Genomic DNA, 9,737 nt, shown 5'->3' with positions numbered 1-9,737 from the left:
AGCATTCTCTGTTTTCATTTCATTTATATTTTCTAACAATATCTTAAGTTCTTTTTCACTCCCAGCAAATACCATCCTGTCATTTGCAAATCGTATATCAACGATACTCTTCCCTTTTCCAACATATTTCCGCCATGCTTTTTACATATAAATTAAACAGAGTTTGGTGATAAACAGCATCCCTGTCTAACTCCTCTTCCGATATTAATCCAGTCCGTCTTTTGACAGCCAACCTTGATCTTTGCTTTTTGTTTCATTTATAAATTTCGTATTAGTCGTCTTTCTCTCCTTTGACATCTTTCCTTTTTACTATTTCCAAGAATTTCTCCCAGTTTATCCAATCCCTTTAGAATGTCAATAAAAGCTACAGAGAAGATCTTATCTTTCGTCGATCTTTCGTCCTATTGCGTCTCTCATGCTCATTCCTCTTGCTTGCTAAGTCTTTGACCCAAAAAGAGATATGAAATCTTCTCCTACTCGTTTTATATTTATCTTACTGTTTTACTATTTACTTTTATTGTCACTTGGTTGCTCTATTCCGACTATAACTTGTATGAAGAACAGATCTACCATAGTCGTGTATAAAAACTGAACAATAGTTATTTATTATACACAAGACGATAAAGGGATATTTTAACCATTGAGTGAAAGAAGACTTTCACTAGATGGTTTAATTTAGAGACGTCAAAAATAGCAAGCTTAGGTTCTACTGTCGTGATCGTTTCTATAGAAAGAGAATTTTCATATGTTCTGGACGTCATTTTATATCGTGCATTTGAAATAAGAATGACAGGTGTCATTAGAATGCACACTCACCTATTTCACTTTATCTACCTTTATAGTTAAAGTGATCAGTGATCACTTTATCTATCCTCACGGTTAAAGAACGACTTAGCCTACTCATTCAAACCTATTAAAATGTAATTTCAAAATATGCTATAAAATAAAGTAAATAAGGAAGTACCCCATTAAAAAAAGTTTAGTCATTATAATTTATCCCCAAAATTATGAGATATAAGCTGCACTGTCCGAGATATTTGTTACAAATAAATTGGATTAACACATTAACACTTCATTATCCATTGTATAACGAAAGAAAACGCGTAGTTAAAAATCCAAGGCAGCCATTGTCGAAATAATCGTTGTTTTTAAGCTACTCTTAAGCTAAGCTCTGCTTAAATTTGTCGGTTGCAACCGCCATTAGTGCCATATAACACATCCTTCACGCACTCGCCATCAAAGAATGCAAAAGTACGCAAAAAGGTACCAGTATATCTTACTATGGAAATAAAGGTAACGAATCTTTAAAAGTGGTGGTTGTAACATTTGTAGTATCTACATCAAAGATTGCTTTTGATTTTGTAGATTGTGTTCAGATCATCTACCATCAACTCTCTAAGGGCATCCTAAAAATAAAATCTCCTCCCATTTTGAAATTACGTAGTTATATAGAAAACTCTCTCACACATGTTAACAATCTTCAAGTATGGGGGTTGTACATTCTTTTATCATGTATTTTGGTTCCCTTGATGAATTGCGTTGATCTACCAGCCATCCTCTAAGGGCATCTTAAAACACAACCTACCTTGCAACCTACTTTCTACAATTATCTAAACTTTTAGAAATCTCGCCCTTACAATCTTCAGGGTTGTAATGTGCAAACCCTCTAAAAGTCTCCTCAATTTAATATTTCTTCCTATTTTAAAATTACGTAATTTTCTGGAAAACTCATTCTAGGACTACTATTCAAGTATGGTAACTTTTGTAGTACGTCAAGTATATTTTTGTTTCTTTGATGGATTGTCTTTAAATATTCTATTGGCAACCCTCTAAAAGCCTCCTAAAAATAAAATCTTATCATTGGGAAATTACTACGTAATTTATTAGTTCTTTGTAATCAGTGTTTCATCGTGAGCTTTCTCTGTCTTCCTCCTTTGTTGATGTACTTGCGCCTCCATGCCCCTTTTTTGCCAACTAATCTTCCGCGCTTTCCCCTATTTCTCTCCTCATTTCGACCTCAGCCCAACCGTATCCATTCCTTTCATAGTATTTTATTGTGTCACTCCTCGTTGTCACGCATTCTTTTACTGATTCACTTTCTCTTGTTGTACTCCTTTTCTCGAATCTTACCGCCCTGCGTCCAGACGCTATCTGTATCGTCTCCTTTTTTGCTTCCTCCTATAGGTATATATTTTTATACTGGGCGACAATTTGAAAACTTACCACCCCCGATATCTTAGTAAATAATCGAAATATTTAAAAAAAATCCGTTTCGGTAATTCGGAGGGGAAATCACAATGACATAGTTGGCGACGCACCCCCTCACACCCCCTGCGCCCTAGCCACCCCAACTTTTAAATCTTAAATAGTGACCCCCCATGTGTGATACGTCGTTGGAAAGCTCTGAAAAAATGCTTTCCAACCATACCAAATAGCATTACATTTACGTTCGTAATTATCGTGCAAATCAAAAAATAAACTAATATGACACATTTCCATTGCATTGGGGTAAAAAAATGCCCCCCCCCCCACCATTTTTGACGGAAATACACGTTTTAGAGCATCAGTAATCCGAGTCAAACAAAATCTCAAAGGCATCTGTTAGTCTGTCTGCCTGTACTGTCATTTCTTGCTAAACAGCTGTACCGCTTGGAAGGATGGGACAGATGGACGAACAAAGTGGCCACAGTAGCGTATTCTTTTTTCTGTGGAAATGCAGCATTCACAGTTAATTCAGTAGCAATTCTTATTGTATTTGAATTTCATTAGGGGTTCTTAAAACCTCATATGGTTCATAGGGACGAATGTTCCGCACTTTCCATGCGTTAGTGGTGCGGTATCTTTTGGAGTCATTTTTTCAAAATATTTGACTATATTACCGCTACTAAGGAAAGAGAAATGTGGAGGAAACTAAACTATTAGGACTATGTCTTGGTGAAGTTGTTCACCAATTTTGGAAATTTGTCGATACTTTACATGGTGTTCCTATCATCTGCACTTACTTACTATCATGGCTAAGTAGTATAATATAATATAATATAATATATATTTAATACACAGGGTGGCAATTTGAAAACTTACCACCCCCACACGATAATTTAAAAAAATCAAAATCCGTTTCGGTAATTCGGAGGGGGAATCACATTGACATAGTTGGCGACGCACCCCCTCGAACCCCCTGCGCTCCAGCCACCACAACTTTTAAATCTTAAATAGTGACCCCCCCCCCCATGTGTGATACGTCGTTGGAAAGCTCTGAAAAACTGCTTTCCAATTATTATTATTATTATTATTATATTATATAATTAGTAATCATTGTGCAAATCAAAAAATAAAAAAAAATGATAGGTACATTTTCGAAAGTTGGCTTTTATTTCAATAAATTTTCAAAATGGTTTCCGTCATTGGTAAGACAGTAGTATCATCTATTCTCAAACTCTCGTCCAACCTTTTCAAATGTTGGTTTTGCAATATTTCGACATTTTTGAATTATTCTCTGTCTTAGTTCGTCTATGTTCGCCGGTTGAAATGTGTCATATTAGTTTATTTTTTGATTTGCACGATAATTACTAACCTAAATGCAATGCTATTTGGTATGGTTGGAAAGCATTTTTTCAGAGCTTTCCAACGACGTATCACACATGGGGGGGGGTCACTATTTAAGATTTAAAATTTGGGGTGGCTGGGGCGCAGTGGGTTGGAGGGGGTGCGTCGCCAACTATGTCATTATGATTCCACCTCCGAATTACCGAAACGGATTTTGATTTTTTAAAATATCTCGTTTATTTACTAAGGCATGGGGGGTGGTAAGTTTTCAAATTGCCACCCTGTATAATATAATATAATAGTTTATTTTAGACTTCAAAACAGTCACAGAAACTGGTATCGAAGCCTTAAAACTAAAATTTTACAAAAGAAGGTTATCATTAACAATATTGATTTTACTGTCCTATTTTATTTATAAAATAGGTCTTCAGATTTCTGTGCCTTTCGCCTACCCTCCAATTCTGATTTTGGAATGGAATTACAGCATTGAACACTTCTGTAAATAGGGGAATCCTGACCCTTTTTTGTTTTGGTATAAGACGTTCTTAGATAGTTTTTGTTTTCGTTCATTGTAACTATGACTGTATTTGGTTTATTAAAATTACGTAAATTTCATTTTAATAAGTTATTTTGTAAGCCAAAATTAATTTTGTTAGTTCAAAGGATTGTAATTGTTCTACTTTTAGGAAAGAATGATCTTTCTAAATATCTAAACTTGTGGTCAAGAAAGGCAATTTATTAAAAAATAGTCTTTATGACTTTATTTTCTGCTCTCTGTAGATACTTGAGTAGGTAGTTTACTTGCGTTGCCCCTGCAGGGTGTAAGCTATCTTAGGTGGAGTTCAATAAGACTGTTATACAGTAGGTAACATCTTGCTGCTCCAATGATTGGGGTAATTTTTTTAACTATGGAATTAATGTGTGTATTCGAAGTCAAGATATTTGTTAAATTGAGACCAAGATATTTATATATTCTGTGGTTTAATGCAGAGATGTATTATTTAATTATTTAATCTAATTACAACCACTCATAGTACCTCTCTAGATCAGCATTTTCTGTTTCCTCTTTGTTATCGTCTAAAAAACAAGCATCGTAATGGTACAAACTCACCCAAGCTGTGACGTAGAGTAAGTATAAAAGAGGGCCTAAAACTGAACCTTGCGCAACCCCTACTTTTACTTCTGAATAACCACTACACTTCTTGTTGATCACTATGCAATTGTTCCTGTTTATAAAGTAAGTTCTTAGGAGATCTTAACAAACTCCACGGAAGCCAATTGAAAATAGGTTTTTTTTAACATGTGTCAAAAGCTTTTTGTAATTTAATAAAGACCGCAACGGCGCAACCACACACTTGTTTTGGTCCAGTTCGCTATGTAAGTATTCCAGAAGTAGGTACAACACCGATATGAAAGTGAGATGGAGCTACATCTCACGTTACACCTCGGATTAATTATAATCACATCATATACATCTCGCGATTAATGTGATTACGAATTATATCACGTGATTCTAACATTGGAATTACCTTGACCGTTTTATATAGTTTTGTACGCACGAAAAATTCGGAAACTATGCTTGTTCCCCCCCTCCACACTCTATATTATATCCTGCTCCATTTGGAATCAAGAATCAACATGTCTAAAAGTTTCCCAAAAATGACTTTCCCCTTTTTCCAACTACCAGCAGCGTATAGCTCTTTTGAAAATTTCGTATATAATCTTGAGTTTTTTTTGTTATCTCACCGAGGCCCCTCACTACCTTCAAGTACCTCTCCTTAAGGGTCCCTAAAAACTCAAGATATGGTTTTTGCCTAAATGATCATTTTTACGTGCCTATTAGATGCGATTCCTAAGGCTAGGTTAACAATAACGCATTTATTTCTCAGGATTTGAGGCAACCAAGAAACTTACTCACTAAGTAGACAAAAAGAACCTTGCAAACGAGAAAATTAGTGCAATGGTGGATAGATTTCGAACCCCTTTTTTTAGCGAGAATTTTTTTTACAGAAGAAGTTTCAAACGGTAACAGGCTCTAAGCAAACAGTTAGAGTATCATCGAAAGCCATCGCAACCGATTCCCAATAAAAGGTTGAATAATTTTGCACTTGGAAAACTTTGGAGTAGGTAGCATGTGCGGCCTACAAATCGAAAAGATACTAATTAAAGCAGTTCGCCGGAGCTTTCCTCTTGCGAGCCTATCTTCAATCAAATACAAATTTAATTTATAGAGCCGAGAACTGTGTTGTACATAAAACCATAAAAGTTCCTCGTCTACTAAATGGGCTTAAAGTTTCCAGCCACATATTAGGTTTCTGAAAGTAAGTCTAGATAAGAAAACCCAAGTTTGCGTTTCCATTAATATCTATTTGGGGCATTTTCGAAAGGCGATTTTTTTCAAGGTGCCCGTTTCCCGAGACGTTGGCCATCACGTGCGCGGAAATGTGATTAAAAGGCGCGACGAGGGGGAAAACGATTGCGGTGATTAAGGGACGCGATATCAATATTGTTTTCTCACAATGCCACTATAGTAGCTGCTACAGGAATTTATTTACTTAGTGATAGTGTGCAGTGAACCTAATCGTTCTTAATTAGTTTATCGGGGTTTTGTTTTAGTATCAACGCGGGTCTACCTTGTTCAAGTAGTCGAGGGAGCGAGTGTAAAAAGTTGCAGCCCGCGGAATTAGGGGTTTAACTACATATTCAGTAGAGTGAAGTAAGTTTACGCTCGACGGAATTTGGGTTTATTATTTTCGGGTTTCATCTAATCGTGAAGAGTTGTGTGATGTTTCTCTCTCTTATCTCGAGATGTCATAAATTTCGCCGTCTCTCCGGATAAAATCTGAGATTTTGAAGCTTCTCGTAAATTTTCTTTTACGTTCGCTGCGCGCTTTTGGGATTCGAGTGTATGTAAATTATTTATAAAAATATTTACGCGGAGCTATCATTAATTCTCATAGCGGAACGTCACCCAGATCTGCTCATTTTTAAAATAAAGTGCGTCCCAATTTAATTATAAATGCCATTGGAGCGCTCGCGCTCATTTATTGCCTTAAATTATCCGATAAGGAAAGACGTTTCTGGGTGTTTAAACGGAGTTTTATTTACTGAACTCAATTTAGAAAAGTCGGTGTTATCGCGATTAATTTACATTTTTTCTTTGCAGTTGGCTCGGAACGGTGCATTGATCGGCGACATCTGTTTGCCATCCCGTGAACTACAAATCGACGCTTGCGTGAAATTTAGGGTTACAAACCGCACCCGATGGACGCCAGTACGGTCGGAAACATGGACAAAGACGCTTTGAAAAAGCAAATAGAGAATATGAAGTACCAGGCGTCAATGGAACGTTGGCCGTTATCGAAAAGTATTGCCGCGTAAGTACCTTTTGAAACTGTTTTCTCCGAAAATTGCAACCGTGCGCTTTTTACCCCCCAGTTGCATGAGCAAATCGTTCGCGTTGCACTGCAAAAATCACACACGCTTAGGGGTGGCATCGTCGAGTGCAAGAAACCGCATTTATTGTTGTCATCCCTTCAATTTTAATTAACCGCCGCTGACCCTATTATACCACTGAAAGTTCTGCATCGATTTGACGTCTTAATATTACACGAAGACTAGAACAAAGGGCGTTTGCGGCATTCAAATTTCACATTTCGGTTTCTCCCGCGCGCGTTGCCTTCGTGCAGCATCCAAACAGTAGTAAATTGCAGCATTCTTTAAATCAATACATAACCTGATTGTTTACATCAACTTTCCTGCTCTCGCAATTTACTAAGTAGCCCGATATACTAATCGCGTAAAGGAACTCTATTATTATCGGTTTTCCGTTTGATAAGGCGACTTTTTTTTAAATCTTGCGTTATTACCACTATTAAGAGATTCATATAAAATTAACCAGTCGTTAAAAATATGCATAACGACCGTTGTAAATGTGTAGTGTACTGTCGACGGACGCAATTCGCAATTTTTATGGGTTTCGCAGTCTGCATACGCAAAATGAACAATTAATCGCTGTGCGTTCGAGTCAAAAGTAATTTGATGTCGAAATATCGCAATTATATCGCTATATACTAGTTTTAAATCTGTAAGGGTGGCACAATAGTTTAATTGTGCAATCTGTACATTGGAATCTATTCCATCTATTTCTTGCTGAAACGATTATGCCTACCTTTTATACTATACTATAGATAGTTGTGCAGAAATGCTATTTAATCCTTCTTCCCCTCAAAATGTATAACCGTACCTAATTCAGTTTCTAAAATGACTGACTCGAAGAAACGACGGCAGTTGGATGCACCAGTGTATTACCTCATATTTATTTACTCTAAGCTCAGGAATACCTTGGTGCCATATCCCTTGGATTTTGAGACGACAAATTTCGGGCCATTTTCGACGAAAGTAAAGCGCTTGTTACGAAAGGTGGCCGTTGCACGTGGAAATTTTTGTTCGGGGTGTTTCCCTAACTAGTCCAGTCAATTTAGACAAAATAAGGGCCAAACCCGGAAATTTGAAAAAACAAGCTGAAAATTGGCGGACATGTTCAGGATAGTGCCAGAACCAATTTCCGAAAAGTCCCAAAAGATCCCGGTTGGGGAACGGACGCCATCTTGAAAAAACTACCCCTAAACTCGATTTCTCGAGTTTTGAGCAAAACTAATGAACCAAAAATTGTCTGATTCTCGTTGCTAAGGTGTCAAAATGTTTGTTTTAATGTGTATTTGGAGTAAAAACATAATTCGGCACATAAAGAAGCCCTTAGAAATTCGAACTTTTTAGGAAAATCACCCCCAACCTGAATTTTTCACGTTTTCGGCATTTGTTGTTTTGTTTGCGCAATCCTAGGATTGGTTGGACGAAGTCCTCCACCTTTTCCTATCCTGCGCTAATCTTTTCAGTTCTACATAACTACCCTTGCCTACGTCCCTAACTTGTGTTTAAGTCTCTGTGGCCCTTGCTTGTCCTCTCTGGTCCGGTCTTGCCCTCTGCCCTACCTTCTATAGCTTGTAGTGCTATTCCTCCGTGTCTTAGCACGTTCGCTATCATTGTATCTCGTCTTCTCTGTACGGTTTTCATTTCCCTATTTCCTGTACTAGCTCCAAGACTGCTTCGTTTATTACCCTATCCATCCAGCTAATCCTCATTCTATCCTACTTCTGCCTGCCTATCGTCCAGGTTTCGCACCTGTATCCACTCCATTTGTACGTTTTTAGCAATCTTTTCCTAATTCCTATATTTATCTCGGATCTTAGCAGGTCCCACTTTTATTCCAATGCTTTTTTAGCCTGCGCTATCCTGGATTTTATATCTTCCTTGCAACGATTACCTTGTGTAACCTTACTACCTAAATAGCAAAAGGAACGGTAATCTTAGAAAGGGTTCATTTATGTAATACGGAAACTGGTTTCCTTATCGGCAGCTAAAGGGGCGCTAGAAGTTAAATCACCTTCTGTTTCCAATTCCTAAAAGAAATAAATAAATCTGGAAGCTACGGTTTCTTAGTAACGAAACATCCAAATTTATATCACGTTTCGATACCGTGCGTTCAGGTGTAACGGTTACTTTTCTAAGAGTAGATCGGTGTCTGATTTTTACTCATAGTATAGATTTTCGTCATTGTGTTGTCGTTCGGTCTCAGAATGTTTCCAGTTTAAAACCTGTGTATGGATTGATTATTTTCACGCCGTTTTTCTTAGTTATGTGCGAATAGTTGAAAGGATTCCGCTTATTTACATTAATTGTAAAATGCAATTTAAATATTTTTTACGTGCAACTTAACCTGACTGCAAATAATAATGAAAAATATAATGAATAAAATAGTGTTCATTTAGTTAGTACTCTCAATCTTGTTCTGAACTCTGAAGGTTTTTTTTAAACAGAAATTTTGACATTCAGATAGAGAACGTCAAGAGGAACGATTAGAAACATCAATACTAATTTGCCGAATCTTTATTTAACAACAATAGCCGGAAAAGAGAGAAACCCATGATTGGGGTGGTTTTTTTTAAAAAGGTCACATTTGCAAGGGCATCGTATTATACGAAATAATTATTTCACTCAAAACAAACATCGAAACAACCATTTTGACACCTTGACGACGAAATTTGGACCATCCGTTCACTTGTTATGCTCAAAAATCGGAAAATCAAATTTAGGGGTCGTTTTTTCAAGATGGCGTCCGTTCCCCAACC

The sequence above is a fragment of the Photinus pyralis genome, unplaced genomic scaffold (assembly GCF_008802855.1).
Source record: "Photinus pyralis isolate 1611_PpyrPB1 unplaced genomic scaffold, Ppyr1.3 Ppyr1.4_LG4, whole genome shotgun sequence".
NCBI lineage: Eukaryota > Metazoa > Arthropoda > Insecta > Coleoptera > Lampyridae > Photinus > Photinus pyralis.
Note: the sequence above shows the minus strand (reverse complement) of the source record.